The sequence below is a fragment of the Ambystoma mexicanum genome, chromosome 2p (assembly GCF_040938575.1).
Source record: "Ambystoma mexicanum isolate Mex_15411 chromosome 2p, UKY_AmexF1_1, whole genome shotgun sequence".
NCBI lineage: Eukaryota > Metazoa > Chordata > Amphibia > Caudata > Ambystomatidae > Ambystoma > Ambystoma mexicanum.
Genome location: NC_090923.1, coordinates 934,490,224 through 934,517,410, shown reverse-complemented (window position 1 = coordinate 934,517,410; position 27,187 = coordinate 934,490,224). Strand labels below are relative to the sequence as shown.

Here is a 27,187-nt window from a genome sequence, read left to right as displayed (position 1 = left end):
CTTTTACAGTCCAAGCTTCCAGACTCGAACACCCTCCCAGCCGCACTCCGGAAAGAGACAAATTTGCTGACCTTCCGGAAGCACCTCAAAGCATATCTCTTTAACACCTGTTCCACTTTATACCTCACCTAGTTTTGACTATGCCTAGTGCCTTTCCATTACCCTAATAGCATCGAGACACCTTTGGGTATTTGATGCGTTTTTATAAAACTTGGATAACATACTGATGGCCCCAGATGGACACTGACGTAGAGAAAATTGAATATTGCTACAAATGTCACAACAGTGACAAGCACTTACATGTAAGCCAGCTTCCATCCGCCCCGGCAAAACACTTACATGCCACCAGGTCTGTGAGAAAAATTGGGCTAGACTTTATAGGTCCATTAGAACACATGGCACCTAAAAACAACGGATGAAATATTTCTCACTCGCTGTTTCTGAAAGAGGATGGAACTCCACTTGGTTTCCAATTTGACCACCTAAACAATAATAGCGGTGTTGGAAGACATATTTCAGACAGAAGGATTTCCCAAATGCATAGTCCCTGGCAATGCGGTACTGTTAATGTCTCATGAGATGAAGAAATTCTTTGAAGGGGACGAACTAAGTCAATTCAATGCAAAGTGTCACTCTTATCCATAGACCAAGTTGAGCGAGGCCAACAGATTCATAACAGAGAGCCTGCAACTTGTGATCACATCACTTAAGAAGTCATTGCCCACAGTCCTGGAAGCAGTAGCAATGCACAGACTCACCCCCTCTCCATCACTGGAGTCTGGCAGCTTGGGACACCCCCGCACCTCATGTTCAGGTTAGTAGGTATTAACCTATTTGACTAAAACAAAAAGGTCAATTTGGACCGGATGTAAAAAAGGTCAATTTGGACCACTCAAAAGGTCATTTTGGTCAAAAGGTCAAATGTTTTAGGTCAGATAGGCTAATACCCTGATATCTGCATGGCTGCCCAGCATTAGAGAGGCCAGTTCCCTCTCTGTAGAAGATATGCTGTGGCTTATTGGAAAGATTCAAGCATCGATGTCAGTGTTTCTTGTATAGTGCTCTGCCACCCGAAGGTATCCTGGCGGTTACGAGGAAACCTTTTTTGAGAAGGAGAAACGTAATGATGGCTCAGTAAGGAGAGAGAAATGTTTCCAGGAGTTTCCAAAACTGAGTATGATCTTCGGTCAGCCTCAACGCTAAAGGAAGCGTATTCCAAAGCGAGGTGGGCTGAGACCGAAAAAGCTCTTCCGCTGACAAATTTCTTTTTAAGCCTAACTATTACCAGCTGGCCACAATTGGCAGAGCGAAGACTCCTGGAAGGGTGGTACGGAACAATCTTTTCCTGGAGAAATGGAGCACCCTGTTTATGTAGAGCCTGATGAGTGGGGGCAAAGAGCCTTAAATTTGACTCTGCATTCGTCTGGAAGCCAATATAGCTGAGCTAAAACATGGCTTTATTTAGGCAGTCCTACAACTAAGCAGGCAGCAGTATTTTGAAGGACTTGTAATCTTTTAAGAAAATAATTCAGTTGAGCAAGGAGGCTGGCATTGCAGTAAGCAAGTGTGTCTGATACTGTCGTGGCAACCACTGAGCTCCACGAATTTGAGGTAAATACGGAAGAACCTTTTTCAGGATTTTCAATTTAAAAAAAACCTGTTTTACAGACAGAAATGACCTGCAGTTCAGGTTACTGGGAGGCTGACATGTTTACTCCCAGGTTTTTCACAGAATCTACCGGTATAGGGAAAGACCCTAGACTGGGTGCCCAGAAATCGGGAGTCCAGAGATCACGTGCCATAGGTGGGCCAAGGACCAGGATGTTGGTCTTTTCACCATTCAGTTTGAGGCAGTTGGCATCCACTCGCCAATGGTTGTCAAACAAGATTTCAGACACTGAGTTGTCTCCGGAGATGTTGTCAACTCTAAGGATAAGCTGGGTGTTGTCAGCATATGAATAGAAATGGTAACCGAAATAGAGTGGGTCAGGCTGACTAGAGGACAAATGTAGATATTGAAAAGCAGCAGAAGCAATGCTGAGCCTTGCAGAACATCACAGGTAAAAGGAAATGACTTGGATCTAAAAGGGAGAAGTGAAAGTGTCTGTGACCAATTGGATAAGAATGAAATGAACCACTGGAGGGCTGAACCTGAGATACCCATCTCAGAGACGTTGACACAACATCAAATGATCAATAATGCCAAAATCTGTCCATAAGTGTGATAGTATCAGGAGGCCAACTCCGCTCTGGTCACTAATCGGCATGATGTCATCAACAACTGAGACAATAACTGGCTTGGTCCCCATGAGTGGGCGGAATACAGACAGGAACAGGTCCAAAATTGATGAGTCCTCCAGGAGGTCTCTAAGCAGAGGTGTAACTATAGCCTCATGGATCTTCATTAAAAACCTGAGAAGTGAAATGGGCCAGTAGTTGTCTGGTAACGCCGGGTCTAGGGTAGCCTTCTTCAAGAGCGTGACTACTAAAGCATGCTTAAGGGCCATTGGAACCAACCTTTTGGTCCAGAAGTTGTCAACCGCTGGAACAATCACTGCAAGCAGGTCCATACTGATATCCTTGAAGACATTCAAAGAGATCGGTCAAGTGGGGATCAGGACATAAGACATAAAATGACTTCTGAGAGATGAGAAACGGACTCGAAGAATAATTTACCATGAGCTGAAGGATGGGGAACAGGAATCCGTTGGAGCTGCATCAATGATAATAGATGCCGGAATGTTAACTCTGACAGTCAAGATTGTTTGGATAAAGATATCTGATAAACAATCACAGACAGCCAGTGTATGACGAACTGGAGTAGAAATTATGTTGGGAGGAGATAGTTCGTTAGCTATTGAGGAATTATGTCGGTTTGTTCAGCACCATCTGGATCACGTTGGTAAAAAAAGATAGATTTTGCCTCTTTGATAGAGTAATACTTAAGATGACACATTTTTAAGTAATTTTATCTTCAGGAAGATATGCGGAGAACCAAGTGCACTCATCTTGTTTATAGAGCAACTTGAGCGCTCTAAGTGAGGGTGTATACCATGGGTCAGAGGACGTATAGGGGTGTGAGCGCATATTTAAGGTGCTACTTTATATGCCGCCTTAAGAAAAGCATCCTGAAGTAGTGTAAGGGGATCAGTGGAAGTTAGAAGAGAAAAAGGGTTAAAATGCTGAAGAATACAAGAAGATAATTTACGGAGGTCCACTTTCATACAGCCACGATGGGTTCCGGACTCCGAGCTAGCTAGTTGGCGAAAGCTTAGAGCAGTTCTGAGAACTGTATTAAAAAATGATCTGCCCAAGGCAAAGGAAGAGCTGAATAGACATTAAACATATCAAGTTCGGAGGTTGTGAACGGAGGATAGCATAGGAGCAACGTGCTGGTCTTGGAAGCAAGACCACGCAGAGCAACAGATCTGTGCTTAGAAACAGAACTCTGGTATGGTATTAGGCGCATTATAAAAAAAACTATTAAATAAATAAAGGTCAGCAATGATTGGGTCTAATGTATGGCCTTTCAAATGAAACTTCTGATCTTAGGATAGTTAGTCATTATCGCCCAATTTACTAAAGTACTGTTTTTATGCAGCCAGGCAGATATCAGGGTATTAGCATATTTGACCTAAAACACTTGACCTTTTGAGTGGTCCAAATTGACCTTTTTTACATCTGGTCCAAATTGACCTTTTTGTTTTAGGTCAAATAGGTTAATACCTACTAACCTGAACATGAGGTGCGGGGGTGTTCCCAACTCCTTATGTCCATGTTAGTATGTCAAAAAGGGGTTGTGGGGGTGTCCCCCGCATCTTTAACATTAAAAATCCTTGATAGTGGCGTACTTGCAACTTCAGGCCCACATTGAAAGCTGTAATCTCCTGGGTAACCTACAGTCGGGAGTCCGTGCTATGCACGGCACAGAGTCAGCCATGCTTGACCGAATAGTCAACCTCGCCAAGAATGTCGACTCAGGACAAGTGCCTTACTTTTGCTACTCGACCTCTCGGCAGCATTTGACCTTGTCGATCACATCTTGCTGCTCGAGAGGTTGGAGGGGCTGGCCAATTCTTCAAAACTGGCCCTCTCCTGGTTGGCTTCTTTTTTGGGTCCTAGGACGGCTAGAGTGGCCTCTGGTGGTTTTCAATCTCCTCCTGAAATACTATCTCGTGGAGTTCTGCAAGGGGCTTGTCTCTCCCCTACCTTATTTAACCTATATATCTGCCCTATCTTTGACCACCTGGACAGCGTCAGCTAGACCAACTATGCCCATGACAACAGGTGGCCTTTGCTCTGTCGGGTGATTATGAGGGAGACTCTGAAATGATCAGCCAAACATACAAGCTCATCCAGAAATGGATGAACACCAACGTGATCCCTCTGAACAACAGTAAAACTGAGCTCATGTTTGTTGGCTCCACCCAACGTCTGTCCAACTTAGATCCAAATATTGTGAATTTAGAATAGCTGATTGTACTATCCAAACTAGTCCTTGGGTGAAGACTTTGGGGTTCATATGGACTCAAACTTAAATATGAAAAGACATGTTTTGCAAACTAAGGCATCTTGTGCCTATTCAACTAAACTTATTAGGCAAATCAAACCATACCTGTCAGAGGTCAATGTCCCTTCACTTGCTACTGTGCTTGTAAACTCAAGAGTCGACTATTGCAATAGTCTTCTTGCTGGTACCTCAAAACAGAACATTAAAACATTAAAGGTTGTCCAGAACAATGCTGTTATAGCAGTTTATGGTATGTCACATCAAGACCATTTTACTCAAGCCTGGTGATCTTTACATTGGCTGCCAATTCAACATTGTATCTCCTACAAAATACTCTCACTAACCTATAAATTCCTATAAGGTAAAGCCCATGGCTAGTTGATGAAGGGGCTATGCAATGTGCCTACTGCCCGTTCTCTTCATTCTGGTCACCTCAATAAACTCCATCAGCCTAGACACAAATTAAAGAATTGTAGTGGTACTAGCTTTGATTCATATGCTCCACATCTCTGGAATTGCCCCTGATTTGCAAGCTGAACTGGATAGCCCAGCCATTTAAGATGAGTAGCAATAACCCCGGAGATGGATGGGGATGCAGATTTTTATTCATACATCAATAATCGAAATGACTTAGGTAGTTAGCAAAAGGAAGACTGTTTTAATATCAATTATCTAAAACAGGGGGCATAACGAACATCAACGAACTCGCTCGATCCTCTTACTCAAACATTCTTAGCAAAAACTGAGATTTTATAAGAAAAACTTGTCATCAATGACGTTATCCTAGGTATGTACCAGTCATCCTACATGGCAAACTACAAAAACCTACGAGTATGGGCGATTTGCTCTGAGTGAACATCGAAGTATAAGATCCATACTAGTCTAAAAAAGTGTGAATATGTGATTGGTTACTTAACATCAGGTGGGGCAACTAAGCCCTGCCCTAAACATGACCACTATGAACGTCACTGAATACACGACGTCCCATTGGTTTTCACAACTATAGGACCCCGAATTACACGGTCCTCTATAATTGGTTGGCACTCTAACCTTCGTCAATACTTTTCCATCTATGTCTAGCAGCATGCAGGCTGGGCGTACAGTTGCTGGTGAGCTTGCCGTAACCATTGCTTCCCACCAATTGGCATATCAATCCATCATCACCTCAGTGGTCTACTGTCAATTAGTCTTTGAAGCTCGGCCTTCAGTTTGCTCTTAGCTCTGAGAAATTTAGGGAGTGAGGAGCACGGTCTGCCTTTGTACGTAGGTTTGACCATTTCGTTTTTTCAACTTCATACTTCCATGTGACTAGAGACCATACAATCAAGACTTTTGGTGCATTTAATACTATATTTTAATAAACCTCTGACGTCTTTCTTGTTATGTTCATGCCTTCTGAACAGGAGTTTTGTTCTTTCACATGATTTTGTATCGCAAGTCAGTTCACTCCAGTTTGATAAGACCTTGGCTTCTTAGCTCATCCAGCCTCGTCTGCTGAGATTCACTTTGTAATTCAATTTGCTTTTTAACTGCAACACACAGGAAATGAGGCTTTCTTGCTGCTGTCCAGCACTGCTATAATGCGTAGTGGAAATATCCATCCTTTACTTATCCATAAGTATATATGTATATGTCCGCGCTTGCTGCAATCTATTAACTATAAGCTTAGAGCTAGCTTTCAAGATTACCTTGCCTACTTGCGTTTCTTTTGCATTTTGTACATGTGTAAAATGACTCCATGTCTTCATCTGTTTCTGCGGCATAAGCTTCTTCACCTTGATCCCAAGATTTCACTTATCCTTGATGCTTTCTTGATGCCTTATAGAATATCTGCATTCTCTGGTCTCTGCATCTCTTCTGGGTACGTCATCTCAGCTGTGCATGATGTATACTGGCGATGGTTAGTGACGTTACCATTCGTCCTTACCGTTTATTGGCTCTGCTTCTTCAGGGATTTAATTCAAATGGCCATCATATTTTCTTTTATGTAGGTATGGTTTTCTCAATGGGAACCTTGCCTCCAGGAGACTCTTGGCTTTCGGTATTTTCACTGGTACTACACAAAGTCCATGCTCTGCTCTTTGTTGGTTCAACTGATCTGTATATGTCACATACTCTGGTTTCCAACATACAGGTAAAAGGGGCAGAACGGTTGAAGCTATGGGAGGTTCCAAGAGCTATTCTGGATTTACCCCATTTTAGGAAAGCTATCGAAACCTTCCTTTTTAATTCCTTTTTAATTCTAAAGAATAGCTTCTATAGTTCCACGATATGATTCATTCAACTTTATGACTTGACCTTTTTCAGCCTGTTCTGACTTGATTGTGCCCTTCCCTCATGTTCTGTTTTATTTGTTGCGCACTAAGGCCTTTGGACGTGCTGCGCATTATAAGAAATTTAATAATAATAACAATATGTAGCAAACTTGAATGTGCTGAGCCAGGTGAAGATCAGCCACTAAGGAGGAAAGTTTAGTTGCCTGATGATCGGTGGATATGTCTGACTATACATTCAAATCACCCATAATTATTAGAGGGGAATGCTTCAGTTTGACGTCGGCAATAAAATTCGAAAATGTTTCCGCAAATGTGGAGTCATACCCAGGGGTTCTATACACAATTAGGAAATAGTAAGTAGAGGTTTGGGATAAGGAGATATGGGCCAAAAGGTGTTCCATCCTGATATTGTTTGGAGAAGAGATCATTGAGCATTGAAAATGACATTTATAAATCGAAGCAACGCCACCACCAGGGTGAGGCCCTGCATGATCCACAGGTAAGATTGCAAAAAGGATGGGCTAGCTTGCATTAAATCTGGGACAGAGAAGTCAGTAATCCAAGTTTTCATCGTAGCTATACAATCCGGTTCATGAGTAGTTAGCAAATCAAATATATGATATTTATGTTTCACCAGAGAGTGTGTGTTACAAAGTAAGCCGCAAAATGCTAAATCAGGGTATACACCCGGGGGGAGTGGGGGGGCTACATACATCATAGCCCAGGAAGAAAGCCATCATGTAGTACAAGGTGCTGAGGTCCAGTAATAAGTACAGGGATACCTGTATAAGGCGGGTTGGGTGAAGTTAAATCCTTAATTGGCCACAGTCCGGCCGAGGCACAGACGGGCACAGGCGGGCCTGACTTTGGCGAGACTTTGGCGTAAGACTGCTGCTTGTGGTAGCTACGCAATCGTCTAGCCCTCTTGCTTATATAGCACATGTCATCATGCTAGTCCAATCAGTGGTCCCTGGGAAGCAGAGAAAGAAAGCAGACTATGAAGTGAAACTGCAATTACTGACATTAGCCGGTTTGAAAAGGGGTTGTGCTCGTAAAATCAGAGCCCCTCGCCTGTGAATAGCACGGAGAGTATAATACAATTCAAAGAAGAGCAAACAAAATGCAAAAATAAATTAAAACTACAGGTTTTAAAATGCACAAGACAATCTAATTATTAAAACGTATAATAATAATTAGTAATTTAGCATTTATATAGTGCTACAGACCCTCAGGTATCTGAGCGCTGCTTCCCCACGCTGTGTGGTGCTCATTTATCAACCTCGGAAGGATGAAAGGCTGAGTTTGCCGTGCTGGGATTCGAACCTTCTGTCAGCAGGCTCTGCACAGATTTCAAAGCGAGCGCTGTACTTGCTGTGTTATGGGCTGAATGCAGCAGCAAAACTAAAACTAGTAGATTATTTTAGATAAGCAAACGAAAATAAACGGATAAAATAGTTTAGCAACAGGAGGTTAATAGAGGAGCCGTTGCAACGGCCAGTGGTCGAAGTGAGCGGCAACGCTCTGCAGCGGAGTTCCACCACTATTCTTTTTGACTGTTAACAGTTCCACTACTTTTTCGAACAATTATTACCATTCCAGAACTGATCTTTGTGAAGTTAGAGCACATTGCTCCACTTTACCACCTAATAGCAGTTACAGCTAAACTGAAATCTGTTTCAACTCAATTGGCTGTCAAGCAGCATGACTGCAACCCTTGAAAAATGTGTTGCATGGCGCTCCCCGCCCCGTGTGACAGTTCCACTACTTTTTTTGGTGCACTTCTAACACTGGTAACGGCCCTTCTTCAGAGAGCTGCGCAGTGCAATGCAGGACAGTACATGCCATGGCAGGTATCTGACATTCAGGAAGGAGGCTGAGTCAAGATCAAGCTCACCACAAAGACCCCCAACCACATCCAAGTTTAGTTCACCCCAAAGAGTTCAAAAGAGGCAACACGTACATACTGAACGATGACCAATGAGTATTGAGCATGGCAAGGGTAGCTTTGTACAAAAGGAAGGGCGAAAAAGGGATGATGCACAGACATCCGAGGGAATCAGGGAATCGGATCAAGAACCCAATGAACCCAGGATCTAGGCAGCTGGTCTGGACCGAGATTCACTTCAAAACACAGAAATCATAAATGACTCTGGAGCAACAATCCAGGACAATAACGTTTCCCACCCTCCAGATCATGGACACAAGCTTCACGAGAACTAGCCTGGAGACTTTGTCTTGGCAGAAAGACCCGCTGACACCATGTCTTCAAGAAGATCTACTCAAGAAAGGAAACTGCCCAGCAGCTTCATGGATGTTGACATGTGCTCAGTAAATATGGACGAAAGGACTTCTGAAAGAAAAGTAGGTATGTGGCAGCCTGTAGTGCTCATCGGGTATATGTTCCGTGCAAGTGTGGTAGTGACGCGGAATGGGACTACGCGCGCACACAGATAACTTGTGTGCTGGCACTGGAAGGCGCAGAGAGAAGACATGAGCGCACACATCCACTCATCCTTCCTCGGAGCTTCACACACCGGACCTTGTTACAGACGTCGGAGGTCCTGTTAATGGTGTGGTAGTAGAGCGCATGCACATTTTTCTTCCTGCGTCATCGTTCATTCAAGATGGGCTCCCACTGCACCAAAAATGGGCGATCGTATCATATTCTTTGGTTTGCATCTTTAAGTCTTTAAAGAAGTGGGAGAGCTTACAGAGATGACTAGTTGCCCCTTGTTGGGTGTAATCTTTGCATAAAGCCCTGGTGATAGTCGCTTCAATTTGCATTCTGCTATTTGGCAATACACATTTGTCAAGGGAAATAACAATACTTACATTACAGGAATTCAAAATATATGAACTCCAAGCCCCGACGTGCAGAACGTCATGCAGGATCTACATTTTTTTTTTTTTAAATGAGGGGGAATGGGGTGACTTTGATTAAAGTGATGAGTGGTTTTCCACATAACTAGAAATATTGGACCTCAGCATTTCCTCCTCATTGGTTACTTTCCATACAAGTTTGGGTGAAAGAAGCAAAAACATGATTGACAACCAAGTGAATTGTCACTGGCCCTACTGCACAGCCATTGGCTCATAGTGGAGTGGCCTTGCTGTCACTTCATGCACTCTGCTGTCCACGCCCGTGCTGTTGCACATTCTGCATCATAGTTAATCCCCCTACCGATTTTTTCCCCGTCTGATTTCTTTTTATTTTTTTTTAAAAAAAAAATGTGTATTGATTCAGTACAAATGTAGAATCATTCTCTGGTCTCGAGACCTTTCTCTTGACCGGCATGACCTGCTAGGAGTATGGTATATCCAGTTGTCCAGCCTTCCTCAAGGTCTTATGTTAATGCACCTCATCCAATGGGGGTGGGAGGAGGGGTATCTTCATTCCACAATGTTATATAAATGTCCCCTGAAACGCAATCAGAGCTGCGAGGTGGCCTGCGATTTTATGCAAAACCCTCGAGGGTCACAGGTAACCCGACAGCAGGTCAGGCTGGGCCTTGATAACGTTCCACACGCAACTGTTAAGACACTAGTCCGACGCCTTACCTGGCAGAGTGGCACTCGCCTGCTTTCTTCGGATTCAAATTGAATTTGAGACTCTTCTACTGGGGGCGGTCCTGGCAGTGCTCATGAGCACCCTGGAAAGAGCCACGTAACTGGCTGAAATAACTTGCTCGACCAGATCATAAATCAGAGGGCGGTAGGATGGAGCTCAGCTGTGTGTCAGTTGCCCTGTGTGCCTTCTAGAAGTACCATTTGAAAATAACTCTAACATGGAGGAGAGTGGGAAGATTGTGTGCAGCCTTCTAGTGGCACTCTAAATTGTAATCAAACTTTTTACTTATATGTTATGCTATGGTGATTTATACCACAAGCGGCTGCCATTTGCATCCGGGTGCTCACGTGGCTCAGTATGAAAAGTGGGGTGGGGTTGGGTAGTGAGGGAAGAGGGTTGGGATAGAGGTGGTGGTCTTCTGTTGATGCTAGTAGGGCCAGGAGGAACTGGTGTCTCTGTGTGTGACGTTTCTGGGTGTGTTTTGTCATGGGCACTGGGATTAGTAGTGCCCAGAGGGGTAGCAGCCAGTTTTGGGTTGTTTGTAACAATTGGCGGTGGTGGTTGTGGTTTGCGCGTTATTGATATCTGGTTTTATTGGCCCTTTGGGCAGGTGTAGTATGTGAGAGGTATGCAGGTGTGTAAAAAAGGAGGGAGTGGTTCGTTGGTTTCTGTTTGGGTGTGGGTGGTTTTGTTTTTGATTTTATTGTTTTCAGACCGTCCAAACCTTGTCTCCAGTTGTTACTGGAGCCTAGCCAGCTCTCCTAATTCCTCATCCTGGCAGAATGCACACACGCATCTTAAACTCTTGGAACCTCCCATACATGGACTTCGGTCCCCGAGGGTGTTCCAACCACAAAGCGCATTGAGGTCATACAAATGAGGAAATGGCGCTATATAAACGCCTACAGTACGGTTTGCTTTATTCCAAGAGTGTAGTTAGTGGGGGTGGGTGGGTGCATTTTTATGATTGTCTCTGGGGGTTGAATAGCTAGGTTTTCAGTCATTTTCTGAACATTAGGTGGTGTTTCATAGAAGTTTCCTTTGGTACCGAATTCCATAGTTTGGCTATCAAGTAGGAGAATTCAGTTCCTCCGAGTTTCCTTTTCTCATAGTTTTTCATTTCTATTAGGACCTTGTTACTCCATCTTGGTTTTTTTCCATGGTTGGTAACAGTTGGTTTTGGTGTACATGCTTGAGAAAGTGGAGTAATTGGGGGATCAGGCTGTGCTTTTCAGATACCTTTTCAGGACAGGGCAGTGCTTGTCAGCTTAGGGTGTATCCGTGGCGCATTAGCACTGGGGTGCCGGTGTCATGAGCTTCCACTCATTTGATGCACCTTGTGACCGCAGACCACGCATTGTATTATACAGCAGCACTGTCCCCACACCGCATGACCAAGGCTCGAATTGAAGGATGGCATATGATTATTTGCATGTTGAAAAGCTTTTGCCAGGGAACAAATCAGATAGGTTGCAGGTACTAGTCAGTTTATGTATTATTATTTATGCTTGCATAAGCTGTTGTGGTTTGACTAGGTACGCATGTGCAGTTCTGTGCACCTCTGCTATATATATATATATATATCTATATCAGTTACATTGCTGCAGACGTTTTGCTTGGATGTGGCACAGCAAGGGATCTGCATACGACTTGAAACCAGTTAACTTTTCATTATATTCTGTATCAGCACAAGATAAATTGGGGTTTTATTGAGCAAAATGGAATTGTAGTTATACAAATCAGTTGGGCTATCTGAAGGACCTTGGCCCGAAGTCTTCCCTTATCACAGGTGTAGGTCTGCATTCAGTCTAAAATCCGTCACCCGCTTTCTCCGGGATTTCTAGTGTCCCAAAATCCTTTTAATTTGGCTCATGTTGGGTCTATTTAGGCTAATGCTGTAATCTTCTGCCAGCGTCCCGGACCTAAGGCCCCTACTTAAGCCTGTCTGGGCCTGCACCAAGCAATGGAGCGCTTTCCACATCGACCATCCAGCAGTCCACACCACCTCCGGCATCCACTTGATGCGCCACCATACTACTACACCGCACCACATGTAAGGTAAGAAGGGCTCATAACCCTTCCGGCAACTATCTTACTCATGGATCCCTGGAACTGTTGGCCTCTGCTGTCTGAATACTACCCTGACCTAAGCTCTCGAACCAACTATACTTACCGGCCTGCTTGACTGATGCACCCCCTTCACCAGGAGGCGCAGCTTTCCAAGCCTGTAACCAGCTCTACCAGACCGTCGTATTGCCTGTCTGGCCCCCCTCTTGCTTAACACCAAATGTGTCCTGGCTCTCCTTTGTAACTTGCTATAGCTGCACCCTCCCTTCTCCCTTGCTCCCTGTCACTCCCTACCCTTCTCCTCCTCCACTCAATAAATGCTGCTTTTGACCTACTTGTAACTGCATATTTGAAGTAGCCCCCGTGCCCTGAGGCGAGGCCTTCCAAACTGTGCTCCCATACAAATGCTTATTCTTACCCACCTGTAACTGCATACCTGATGTAGCCCGTCACACTGCTTGAGTCAAGGCTCTACCATTCAGTATACACTCGCCATACATTTATCTGTAACCCTACGCGTATTCCTGTCACCATATTAATGTACTATGCACTTATGTAACTCGCACCCAGATGGCCGTGGTTTCGGTCACTGAAATAAATGCAGAAATAAATAAATGGTCTATTATCCACTGGCTCGAGGTGGCAATCTCAGTCGCACGATTGGTGATCCCCTATAACTAGTCAAGGGCACCTCATAACATAAGCTACACCTATTGGCTTTGGCAGTGTGTGTTCTTCAAACTCTAGAGTGGCGTTGAAAGTGTCCTTGATGCTGCTGCCGGGAGACTTTACTCTGGCAGATGTTATCTAGAGCAGTACTTGATGTCTGTGCCCATAATACACAAGAGCATTAACACAAGGACCTTTTCATGATGCCTGCAAAAGATGCCCGCGTTGCCACTAAGCACAATTCCACGATGCACTGTAAGGATGACCGATTTGTGCCCTTTCAGCATGAACACCTATTTTACACTGTAAAACACGCTGTCATGCTGAAAGGGCCCAAATATGTTAATGTTAAAGGTTTTTATATAGTGCACCGTCACCAACAGAGTTGGTCTCCAGGCGCTCATGCAGATCTGTAAACAAAGAGGTGGGCTTGGGTTAGTGGGTGAAGAGGGTGTAGGAAAGTGAGAGGTGGTGTCCTGTTGGCAGCTTCAGTTCGGGTTTTACTGTGCGCTGAGCTTGGGTGTGAATATAGGATTGAAGCCTCATGTGTTGTTATTTCAATCTATGTGTTGATCGTTTGTTGTTGCGGTGTGGTGAAGTGTGTGCGGTTTGCTGTGAGAGAAGTGGTTGTGTCGGTTTTTGTGTGAGTTAAGTATGTAGAAATTTGAGGTTTTGGTTAGTGGGTTTTGGGTCTCTTAATCTTGTATTTTTGTCATGTATCGGGTTGTCAAACTGGGTAGCGTATAGTCTTTCTCTTTCTTTCCTGACTGTCTAATTTCTAGGGCGATGGCGTGGCTGGTTCTCAGCTCGGTTATTGAGCTTAGTACACCCGGCTGGGTGAGCATTATGCCCTAGTGTGATATTGATTTTATATTATCATTCCCCCGCTCCTTCCTATCTATTAACTGTCAGTGGTCCATTGGGTAGGTATATTCTCATATGTCCATGTTGCCCACCTCCTTCCCACACACCCAATAAATACTTAACTGCGGCACCTCAAACTCACCCCAGGAAGGCATCAGCCAACAAGCGCAACAAGAGGTAGGGTTTTGGCCGGTGAACATCTTCGTTCATATTGTTTTATATGTTACGTAGCATTCCGAAATTCAGAAAAGCATTGATAATGTCACTTTCATTTGATCCTTTCTGTATGATTTGGTTATGTGATTTTACCGACCACAATTACAGAGTGGTAAATTTCATTGCGGACAAAGTACCGAAAAACACCAAATATGTTTTGTTTTTTAATTTGTGGGGTCCCCCCCCCACGCCCAATTTTGTTTATCCTTATAACGCCACCCCAAATCCCGTCTTGACCCATTTTAACCCCTTTACCCCAATACTTTTTATTTAATTAATGTTTGCAGTGTTTTTCGGTGTTAAGGTCCACTCTGAAATGTACCACTCTGTAATGTGTTAAATATATTGACTGGATACCCATTATTGCAGTGAAATGATTCTTTTATTTTTGCCCCTTTTGTTGTTTTTGTACATCCCACTCTATTTTTGTGTCTTGTTTTGCGTTCTCTTTTGTCATTGACGCTCTTAAAATATGTATTTAAATTGTAATTTTGTAAGTGAATAAAAGTGCTTCCCGTATGCAAAAAAAGTTCTTGACCACCTTCGAAAATATGCGATTGAATGAACCAAGCTTAACATTCCGTTCCATGTGCTGAGCATGTTATTTAACAAACATTGAAGATACTGCAAGGAATGGCAGAGTGCTGTAGGAATTTTTTCTCAATTTCTTAAAGAGCTACACTTCCCATGTTGGAAATTCTATCACACTGTGATCGGGTAGGCCCTCCACAGTAGAACCTTCAATAGGACTTTCAAAGTATTATTGCATTTTTTAAGGAGTCATCTATATCGCATAGACATAGAAAAAAAAGAGCATGTCCAAAGGGTTGGTTGTGACTCTTTGGAAAAAAGCTTCTCCATGCTGGAAATCCTGTGCGGGCGGAAGGGCAGGAGCCATTAGCCTACGTGGCCTTTTATTTTGTTTTCTGAAAGAAAAGTCTGGTCCAATGTACACTTAAAAAGCCAAACTTATCGTAACTGACAATGCATGTTATGTGACCTAGAAAGCACGCTTGTTGCATGCGTTTCGGCTTGGGTTTGATCCATTTGTCATAATGGCTAGTAGAAAGTCTTGTACGTGGAGGCTGAAGCTGATCTTTGAGGCCTAATTCACGGAGCGTTTTCAAACGGAATTGTGCCATTATAAAACGTTTCTGTGAATCAGGCCCTTGGTGTCTGTAAAGTGGATTTTGATTTCTCAGGGCAAGTGCAGGAAGGGCAGTTTAACCTGTATGTTTACTCATATAGGAAATATGGTCAATAGAGTGAACTAGTCTGAGCTTGATTCTTGTGGCTGGGATTAAGGGACACTAAAACTGCATATAAAACCATGGATGGATATTGCACGCTTCTCGTCTCCAGTCGTGTACTTTTCCGTTGCGATCTGAAATTGATGGCAATTCATGGAAAAGGCGGAACACACGACCGAGCTCCCATTCAAATGTCTGGGCCTGCTGTAAAAACATAGACCTGCCTTTGTCTCCAGCTCTTTTTGCTCCCACACTGCAGCTACCACCTTGTGTATTCCTGCAACCCACCCCCTCCCCCCGACTTTAGAATTCTGTTGAAGGACACAGACCCATTGTGCATGCTGGTATGCTATGTATGCATTTGCCAGTGTTTTCTGTAGAACCTTCGTGTGCTAAAATGGAGTCTAACCATTGGGGCTCTCCCAAGCGGAAATGCACCAAAATGTCTCCCTCAGAATTCCGACTCCCGAAATTCAGACTTATTTTTCCCCCACCCACACCCCCCTTACACCACATATCTATCTGGTGAGGGTATGGGATATAATAGTGGTATGGGGGCTGTGGGGGTCTCCACCTGCATATGGCATATGTATGTGGTGTAAAGGGGGTTGAAATGAAGAAAAAAAAAAGTTGGCATTTTCAGGCTGTCGGAAATCTGGCGGTCGTAGTCATCGCATAGATCCTCCCAAGCCAAGTGCTCTGAGTGTTCACTTCAAATGGTAACCCTTACAAATCCTATTGTGTTTTCTCATTCCAGTAAGACATAACATAGGTTTTCAAAAGTAAATTCCCTGTGTTTCTTTTGTAGGCGATTTCCAGAGACGTATTCTTCTCTGATCTCCGTTGCATGGGTGTCCAGCTGCCAGGTGAGTTTTTTTTTTATTTATTTTTTTTATTTTTTTTTTGTTTTTTTACACCATCAAATATTTCATCTTTGTCTTTCAATGATTATTCTTGATGTTTGAGCTGGTGATGTGTGCTGGTAGTGAGCTGCTTGGAATTGCACGCATGGATATGGTGTGCCTACCAGCACTGAAGATACATTCATTGTACTCCTATGTCCTATTACTCAGGATTACAGTTTGCCTTTCAGAGGATAGGGGCTGGAGGGAAGAAGGCCCAGGATTAATTGCCCACATGTCTAACAATTGGATAATTGTTTGCACTTCTTTGCCAGAATGTGTAAAGCAGAAGTGCATGCAGTTTGTTTAATAAGTTCAGCTCAATTCTCCTCCATCCCCGAATTGCATTAGAAGGAAATTGATACCCCCTTTAATGTGGTCATAATTTGTGGAATGACAGACATGTACATGAATTTCTCATGCATCGCAATCCAAGCCATCATTCAAACTTCTCACCCAGGCCATTGATTTCTGTTTGTAACTTGTTAATTCTATCTGTTTAGCGATTTTATGTTCTCATGTATTCAGCGAGACCTTGTGTTCCTGCTTGATATACCCACTTGCTCTCCTCTCAGACAGGCTCTGATCCTTCCAGCCATCCGCTATTAAGGGTCTCATACTGAAACATTGTTTTTCAGTTCCTGGATGAGGACAGCAATGTTTGTCACATTACCTAATTGTCAAAGGTAAAGGAAGTCACATCAAACCCATAGGAAGTGATATCCCATTATTTTGGGGGAACTGATATCACGGAAAGTTACATTAGAGAGCCAAAAACAGCCTTAAATAAGCTTAAGCTTGATAAAATGCTTCACCAGAGCAGAACAAAATGTTTTGGTAGGGGGCTGCCTTGATTTGCCATTGGGTGGGGGTCAAGGGGCATGCAAAGCTCTGAAGTCAGGGTTGGAAAGGTTTGAATCAATCAGAAGTTGAACCTCCTGTGTTGCTCTGAGAAAACCTCCAAGCTGTTGTTTTTCTCACTGCCACGCCTGTACACTAGGGGCAATGGGGCCTGATTCTACCTCCAGAGGGCCTGCCTAGCAGGAACTGCTAGGTCACTTCCTGTTTTGGCTTCAATCGAACGTCCTCTACATCATCTCCAATCCCATCTCGGACATAACGCAAAAGTCCTCTGGCCCAATGGAGCCCGTCAATAAGTCATGATACATATGCGATTGTGGCTGACGCAATCATCCCCCTTCCACAATACTGTGCGTGTTTCCATCAAGCCTGATAGAAACAAATATTGTTCTGGATCAATGCTAGCGGCTTGAGGCCCAAAATTTGCTTTCCTTCGCTAGCAAATTGCAAATCACCATCACTTCACCGAAAAGGAAGGCCTAAAGAAATTCATACAATAAGCACATACATTAATTTAACTCAGTGATGTTTACAAAAACACATTCATTAAAAAGGAAGAGCGTTTATTATTTATTTATTTTTTAAACAAATGCACCTGAAAAAACAATGTGTAAGTAAACTTTGATGTATACTGCTCCTGTTCCTAGATAGTAGTCGCTCAATGCTGAGGCTTGTCTAAGTAAGCACATAACGGCTAAAGCCTGGGTTGTCCTGACCAGAGTCTATGGTAGAAAAGAAAAGGTTGGATTTATCTAGACTGTAGAAGTGGAAGTCGCAGCATGCCTGATCAGTATGACAGAAAGATGGGAGAGGAAGTGATAGTATAAGCATGGGTCCAGCTATACTCCACTTTGTGCTGAGAAGAGGTCACATGCAGAGTGATGTATGTATCCTTTGTGTTATTTCAGGAGTGCGTTGTTAAATGGTTCTCTCGTGGTTGGGGCATGTGGGGTGTCAATGGTTGTGCAATGTGCTTAAGTATTCCAGTGGTCTATGTAAGCCAAAATGCTGGAGAATGAGCATCCTATCCAGCAGAGCCCTCCATGGAAACGTCCTGGGGTTGTCGGGGCTAAAGCATTCTAAAACGGCGAAGATGAGGATTTACTGCGTGAGAAGGAGAATAGGAGAGCAAAGTAACGGATTGGCAAACATTATGGGATACTGGGATAGTTGGGTAACATGCAAAAACCAACTTCTCATGGATGTGCTCGGCTCCACTCTGGGCATTTGTGATCCTAACCGAGGGCATGCTCAGCCAATGGCTGCACCACTGCGCATCATGCATACGGCCCCAACTCGACAGACGCATGCTCCCTGTGAGCACTCTACCTCTGAGTGCCTTGGATCCTAACACTGTGTCCCTGAAGTAACAAGATGACTGCAACTGTCTATCCTTAATCCGCTTGGAATGGCATCATTAACTTTTTCAAGCTAGCCCTAGCCAGCCTATTTTGCAAGGACCTTTCCAGGCACTGAGGTGCTCTGTGACCGTGCAGAAGACATTGGCCAAAGGCAGTGTTCCTTTAGAGCGTCACAGAGCAATAAAGTGGCTTCATTGATCCTTTCCCTGCTTTTCAGGGGATGCTTCTTAATTTCTGATGATGCATGGTTAAGCAACTGCTATTCTGATCCCCCTTACTTTGTGTCATGCTTCCTCTGAGCCCAGATGGAGTAAGGATGTAGATTTTGTACGGCTAACTTGATATTCATATTATTCAAAGAACAAGCCATACTTGAAATTCGTCTTTTTCTCGTCTCGCCTTTCAAGAGCAATATCTTCAATGGAGGACCAAATAAGTGGTAAAAAGAGTTTGTTGGTTTCAATTCCAGTAAAGTCTGCATGCATTGTGTTTATCAAGTTCTGCCAAAGACTTACAGACTGACGGATAATGCAACTGTTAAGTCATGTCCATAAGGATTTTCAAATAGCGGCAAGTTTGTTCTTATTCATTTTATTTATTTATTTTTCATTTGTGAAGCGCACAAAACTCAGAGGCATCAAAGCGCTGGTTACAAAGTTAAATGGAACAAATCAAATTTGTTACTAAGTGAGACTATGTTGACATCGTGAGAGAAGAGTAGAGTCTTAAAGTTTTTCCTGAAAGCTTAGTGCCATTGTACTTGGAGTATGCAGTTAGAAAAATGAATCAAAAATAACCAAGAGTAAAAGATAATGCATTGGAAACAATATTCACTTGTGGGCAGTGGTAGAAGTTTGTACTGAAATAAAATAAAAAGTAGGGGAACTGTGACGTCCGGCAGGGACTGGGTAGACGGGAGGGAGCAAGGTGCAGCATGTGTTTCAAGGGGTTGTGGATGGTCCAGTTTGACGACCAAGTGGGTGGAACAGGCAAAGGGAGGCCCTCTGTATGATTTTACATGAATTTCTCAGTTGGTCCATCAGATGGAACATTTATATATGGCCTTGTGAAATCAATTGCCTGAACTCCCTGCTCTTAACTCGGATGAAACCTACACTTAACGCCTACCTGAACAGCAGCTGCTTCTAGAGGGCCTGCCACAAGAAAATTGTGTGCTGACACAAATCGAATGTGGGTCATTTATTACAAAGCCTGGATCCCAAGACTGAAAATCTTCTCTCTCCTCTAGTCTGGCAGGGTCCGAGTATCCCCACAGGAGTGCATTACAGTAGTCCAAGTAACTAGTCACCAAGCCTCCTGTTATAACTGCACATGTGTCCAGTGGCATGAAGTGGAAAACCCAGTGCAGCCGCCAAATGTTAAAATAAAATCCTGTGGAAATGGCCTTCATCGACTATAAAATCTTAGCATTTAACCTGAGATTACAACTTTACAAGTTTTACAAAAATCAGGGGGAGGTGGGGTGTTGCGAGAGATAATTTCTTAGTGTTAGTAGAAACTCCTTCAACTTCCAATAGTTCAGATGAAGCCAGATAGAGTTCATCCAGGCTGAGATATCATTCAAGCTTCGAATGTAGAGTGAAACAGATTTCTTTTTAGTGGTAAGTGCTTTAGGGAGTGTTAAAAGGAAGAGGTGTGTTTTAACTTAAAAAATAACCATTCTGGAATGATGAAAATGGTTGTAAGAAGTAGTGCGACTGTTAACAGTGAGCCGACTCCTCACACTCCTTCTCTCCTCATATTTCCAACATCTCTAAGAAGTCTAACTACCAAATTCACCTCCTCAGAGGTATTCTTCCTTTCCTCTCCTTCCCCCAGAAGCTCACCATCTCCAAAGCTCTGCCTCTCTCTAGGCTGGACTATTGCAACAGCCTATTTTTAAATCTGCCTGCCTCTACTCTCTGTCCTTTGCAACTCATCCAGAACAGGACTGCAAGAATTGTCCTTGGCCTCAAGCCCAGAGATTGTATCTCTCCAGCACTGACAACGATCTATTGGCTCCCAGTGGCTGCAAGGATCCAATTCAAGACCTGTTGCATTGTCCACAAGGTCGTCTGGGGCCTGGGACCAAAATATCTCCAGCTTTCTCTTCTGAAGTATCTTCCTACTCGAGCACTTCGCTCCTCCACCTCCAACCCCTGAGGGTCAGGCGCTTTTCCAAGAAACGAGTTGGGGGCAGCTCTCTCTTTGGCCGGCACCTCCCTCTGGAACAGCCTCCCTGCCTCTCTGAAACTTGAGCAGAACCATCTCCGGTTCCGGAAGATGCTCAAGACTCTCCTCTCTGCTTCTGCCTTCTTTCTTCCACTACCTTGCTGATCTCCTGTCTGATACAGCACTGGTTACCTGGCCATCCACTGAACCATGGGCCCAGGTTCCTGTCCTCCCAGTTGCACACCTGCACTGCCCCCCTGGCAAGCTTGCACTTGGGGATGTATCTGCAACCGTAGGGAGAAGTGCCACGGTAGGGGGAGGATTGTAGAATCCCCTATACTTGTACTTATCTATCACCTATTTGCTCTGCACTTAACCCTTGCACTGCCACCTGCAGGCCACACTTCCCGTTTTCATGTTTGATCCTATGTCATGCACTTGCTCCTCCTCCCCCTCTCCTGGCACTGCTCTCCTTCCCTCTCCCCTGCACTTGTGCAATCTCAATGCCTAGTAAGATCGTTGTCTTGTTCCCTCTTGTTCCCCTCCCTCACCTCGTCATGCCTTGAAACACTTAGGCATGATATAAAAAAAAATCATATAACAGTAACAAAATTAAATTAGTGGTATTCCGATACTACCCACTTTCACCACTGCCTATGGGTGCTTGAGAGCAGTCAGCAACATGGTTGCAAAGTGAGTTCCAGTAACCCACCTGTGCATCCTGATCCTATCCTGGGTCTGTGGCTCAGTGGATTAATGCATCCACTACCAGTACCTGTGTTTGACCTCATGGTCACAGGTTCGCATCCTGGCAGGTCCACTCAGCCTTTCATCCTTCTGAGGTTGATAAAATGAGTACTATTAAGTTGGGTAACAATAAACATCTGTTATTAGTGCCAAGATGCCCCTTGGGGAGTGAATGTGTGCTTTACAAATATGCCTGTTATGTTATCCTGCGTTGGTTGCGCTCTTCTCTCTGCAATTTTGACTCCTATTTAAGCTGCTGTTCTCACAATGGAAAATTAGATTTCTTTGAGACGCAGGAGGTAATATATTTTTGCAAGAGATCACTGGCGGCCGCGGGGGCAGCCCGGCACATCCACTGGCTAACTACTGGAGAATCATAACTAACATCCATTTAACAATGTTTTTTGTTAGCTCAAATGCAAACCTTTTTCTCGAGGAAATTGTCTTTGTCTAAGAGGGCAGTGCTACTTTATACATAGCTTGATCAACCCAAGAATTTCCTGGAGAAAAGTTTTGCATTTGAGCTAATTTGCATACCCACAATGCCTTGCTGTTGTAGCTCAGAACTGGAGGTGAACTTCCAGCGATGGTTAGTAGGTGGCATTGTGGAATGTGGGACTTGGCTCAAATGGACTTTCCTACTTTCACATTTCAGGTCAAAGGGTTTTTTCAGTCCTTTTTAAACCCACCATAACTTTCTTGGTAAATATATATAGTGACTGTGCTTATGACGTCATCAGGGAGGCAGTCTCACTTCCAGCAAAGTGCCAGTGCAGGTGTAATCAACCAATGTTGATTTTGCTGTAAGGAATTATGGTAGTTGTAGTCATTAGGTGTGCAGGGAACCTGCTCACTCCCAAACACCCACAGCGGGGGAGGTGGGGAGTAGCCCACAATGTAACTCTCCAAAGCCAGGCATACATCGCCTTGGGTGCAGCACCCTATAGGACCTTGGAGCTTCCATCATCTAGAGCACCTTAAACATAAACGGCACTGGATGGAAGGGGTGCAATCTGGTTCCCTGCACAATTCACCTGCACAGCTACTGCTTTTCTCCTCCGATCGGTTTATGTGCTTATCACGTCATCAGGGAGGCAGTCTCACTTGTTATTGTTGGTAAATGCAACGTTTAAATGTTGATTACAGCCCTGTACAGCGCTGCAGCACTCCGGGGCCCAGTCCGCGCTATATAAAGCTGCAAAACAAAATTTCCTTTGGGGCCAATCTGACACTGGTTGCTAGCTCTTCATGTGAGGTGCCGGTCTTGGTGAGGCTGCACTGCTGCTGCCATACATACGCAGTGCTTTAAACGGGCTGGTCCCACCCAGCCCTCAGTATGGGCACTTTTTATTTTTGAGAATTTGAGTACCTGCCCTTCTAAATGCCTGAAAGAGAGTATTGGTACTCTGCTATATGGTGATGCGAACATGAAAGCTTTTAATTTCACTTTATCGCAACTTAAAAGACTAAGCTACTGCAGCCTTGGCTGGCGAAGGCAGCGCCCTCTCCCTCTTACCCTCTCCACCCGCCGCAGTGCCCCTAATGTCTCTGTTAGGGTCCACCCTGCAGAACGAAAGGAGATGATAACATGCAGCAACTGTGCTCTCAGCACAGCAGACAGACCACTATTTCGCTGAGTGGCCTTCACCTTTTATTTGATGAAACAGGGATTGATTCTGAAAGCCGGGGAAATTACTTTTTTAAGATGTTTGTTTTTATTAGCAGTGCCTATTCTAATATGTAAATTGGAGTTGGGATGGCATGGTTTACAGACTGAAAACTCACACAGCTCCAGTTACCTACCAAATTTCTTATTAGGCAATGAAAGCGACCAATAATAAAACTCTCCTTCGAAAGCTTAGTTTACAGCGATGACATCTGATTGTTTGATATGCAAGAAAGAAAATCTCATTTGATATGGATATTCAAAATTTCTTAACACAAACATAACAACAAATGGAAGTTTGTGTGAACGGATCCCAAATACCCTGCTGTAAAGTGTGTGATCTTTGGCACATCATTTAATCTCACTGGGCGTTGCCTGCTGAAACAGCCAGGGCCCTAGGCGCTGCTCCGGAACGTCCGGCTTCGTGGATTGATGAGTACCTGCACTTCTTTGTTTCCATTTAAAGCACTGCAGATACTTTAACGTGCCTGTTGGATTCATAGAATACATGCTGTTCCCTTGTAAACGGTGCTCAGGGTAATAAAACATAATTGTCTTTGTTCTGACATCAGAACCCCATAGAGCCGATTGGGCTGGCTCCTCGCATCACGACATTCCCCGGATATTAATGGCCACCCAGACATGTGAATAGAGGGTGAGCTTTACTCAATGAGGGTGGGGAAGGGGCGCCCAAGTGACATAACTTCACCCTGAAACAATCCATCTGCTTCGACTGAACTTGCTAATTTGTGGATGGATGATGTAACGGAAAAACAACACTGCTGAGAGCCAGGGCTCATAAAAAACAGGGGTGGTGCTGGGGCTCTCGGGTAGTGCTGTGCATGGCCAGCACTGCGCTGTTCCTCTTGCTAATGGTGCTGGCAGAGCTCTGATGTCTGACACTCGGAGCCGGCCCGAGGCATGTGCAGTGCGTGCCGTGGCACAGGGCCCTGGTCTCAGAGGGGGCCCCCCGAAAGCACCAGTGCCTGCCTCGACTATCGCAGATCACATTATTTTAAAGAGGGGCTGTGCTGCTTCCTTGGACGATTTGAGCTTTTTCCGAGCGAGGTTGTGGTGTTACCTCCTCCCCAAGCCATGGTGATGCTCTGAAGACAAATACCTCCTTCTAGCGGCCCATCAGACGCTGCAGGCCCCACAATAACTGCTAATCACTTTCTCTGCTCTACCCTAGCTTTTAAAGCAGGAGCAATTTACGTCATGGCTCATTTGAGACCACTCTTTTGGGTAAGGCTTTTCCGTGTTAAATGCAAAGGGTAATTTGTATTCTAAAAGGAGGGCTTTAAGTGGGCCTGGGCCAGCCGACCCGGGCCGCGGCAGTCTCCAGAAATGGCTCCTGAGCTGGGGCACTGCCGGGGCCCACTCCCGACTAGCCCCAGCCAGCCGACACCTCAGGCAGCCTGCCCTGCACAGTTATACAAGGTGCCTGCAGGTGTAGCACTTCGGTTTCCGAAGTGCTGACACCTGCAAGCAGCAGGCATAACCGTGCAGTGCGGGCTGCCTGATGTCTATGTACTTGAAACAGGAGGAGGGCTGGACTGCCCAGCTCTCCTTTTGTTTCAAGTAACTATCTAGTCATCACCCAGCATGATGCTGGGTGATGACTAGTTACTCAAACAAAAGGAAAAACTGGTCCCTCCAGCCCTCCTCCTGTTTCATGTACAGACCTTTCATTCAAGGAGCCCGTGGTTAAAGCGGGCTCCTTGAATAAAAGGGCTGCCTGCTGTGTGCTAGCTGGGGCACACAGGTCACACCTTTTGCTGCGCCCACCCCCTTCTTTTGTTTAAAAGGTGGGGCTGGGCGCATCAAAGGTAATGATGCCAGTGTGATCCAGCTCCAACTTTTATCAGCGGCCCCCCGCCCTTAATCGAGGGGGGGTGGTCTCTCGTTAGGTCCTTAGGCCACACACCCTAACTAGGGCCCCCCTCAATTTCCAGTCCCACTTAAAGCACTGTCTAAAAGCACACACAAAGTGCCAGTAAGCTGCCTAAATGTACACCCTTCTCCAGGCCACTTAAAATATATCTCACAGAGCAGTTTTACACCAACCACATTATTTTCAGATGTTCATATTTAACACACCAACAAAAGTTTATTTTCGGTAGAACGTAATATTTTCATCACACCATATATAAAGCCTCTATTTGCCAAACATTGAAACACAAAACGCTAACCTTTTTTCACAATAGCATAAGTCTTGAAAGTACATTTTCAAAACTCAAAGGCCATGTTTTGTCTTCTGCTGAATTGCATTCTGGTATTTGTAGTCTCCCATTCAAGAAGACGAAAATAATGCCACAATTGTTGCCTAACATATTTCTATACAAATTTATATATTTGTGTGAATACCTCACTTTGGTTTGTGTACTTTTGAAGTCATAGTTATAAAAACAGAGCACTGTTCAAGGGCAAACATGGGGTAAGGGCAAACGATGAGAAGGGAAGCAAGTCGTTTACATATACCCTGTGGTTAGAGGTTGCAATCCTGGAGATGTTATTTCCCTCATTGTGGCCATTTATTGGTTTTTTTACGGCATAAGTAGAGGATGCATGTGGGTGGGCACACTTCTTTACAGGGGTGGCCGTAACCCTGCAGGGTATTTTTGAGTCCGGAAAACTTGCCCACATTTTCGGCTACAAGGATTTCACTCAGATGGTCTAAGTGCAGATGTTTACCCATAAGACCACATGAAAGTGTCATCAAAACACATGTCTGCTAATGGGATTTTGTTTTCATGTGAATATTTCACTATAGATTGTTGGGATTAAAAGGTGGGCACCTTTTACACTTTGTCAGCATAGTCATTGGAAAATCTCCCCTCTCAGGTCATTTTTCTGGTGTTGATGTTTTTTAAATGCCAATGCTCTTTTGTCTGGTGCACTTTCTTCTAGGGCGAAATGTCAAGTGAATGAAACTTGTGTATTTCACTAGATAGGTACAATTACTGTGCGTATATTCACAGGTGCCAGCTTTTGATTTTTGCTATGAGGCCAGAAGTTCCCTCACCTTGTGATGTGAGGGAGCTGTGCCCATCCCATAGTCTACACACCACATTTTACAGCATATTTTGGAGCAGGAATATGAAAAAGGCCATATGATTTACAGGGAGATATAAACATAACATCTCTGCAACAGTCACCTAACCTGCTCAGTTGTTATGGGAGCCCCTGATTCCCCTCTAAATTCCTGCACCCTGCCAAACAGGTGTGGCCTGCTCACCCCCTCCAATGAAGGCTCAGGGGGTACATTGATGGGACCCCCTTCTCATTTGCTACTACAAGGTAAAGCCTCACTCCTGATATTGCCACATAGGTACATGTTAACAGTGACAAATCATATACTGGACGTCACATTGCATTTGTCGCCAGCCTTACTAATGGCAACGTGTTTTTAATGTAACTGCCCATGACATTTTGTATATTAAAGACTCATTCTGTGAAATGACTTCCGGTAATATCAACGGTGACCAGTTAAGCAAATAAGGGGGCCCGCACATCTTATGCCACCTAGGCCGGCTCTGCTGGTATTGTATCGGTGGTGTGCCATAAATGTTTTCTCTGACTGGTGGCAGGGAGCGGTCTCGACCCCACCCCAAGGGATTTGGCAGGAAATCAAACTCTGTGAATATATATATATGTTTTTTATGGGTCGAAATGACCCGCTTTACATTCTTGGCAAAATTAGATGAAAGCTATAGAAAGCTGTAGCATTTACAGCCTGTTCTGAAGGGAGAACACATGTTTACCACCGAGAGTAGCCTGCAACTTCTTGCCACAGTAAGCCATGTCCATGTCAGTCAGAAAACTCTGTGCTGGATAGAAGCACTGCAGGTGAAGTAGTGCCATATCTAGATTGTTGACACATCACAAGCATTGCCCGAGGCACTGTGCCAATACTACAGTGGGTAAAATGTCGTACATGAAGCAGAAGCTGGAGGAAATGACACGTGCTTTAAATGTGGCCCGGCAGAGTCATCGTTTAATCAGATCATCAGACGTGTGCTGATAAAGTGCACACCCAGCTGCCGCAGCACACATTA

At 44.3% G+C, this 27,187-nt stretch overlaps 1 protein-coding gene across 3 annotated transcripts in view; it reads left to right on the top strand.

Moving 5' to 3' along the window:
- Positions 1 to 27,187, top strand: part of PPP1R13L (protein phosphatase 1 regulatory subunit 13 like) — a 474,773-nt gene that overhangs the window by 256,725 nt on the left and 190,861 nt on the right. For all 3 annotated transcript variants that reach the window (XM_069644682.1, XM_069644684.1, XM_069644683.1), the window contains one exon: positions 16,229 to 16,286. The gene's annotated coding sequence lies outside the window, so the exon portion shown is untranslated. The remainder of the gene's footprint in view (positions 1 to 16,228; positions 16,287 to 27,187) is intronic.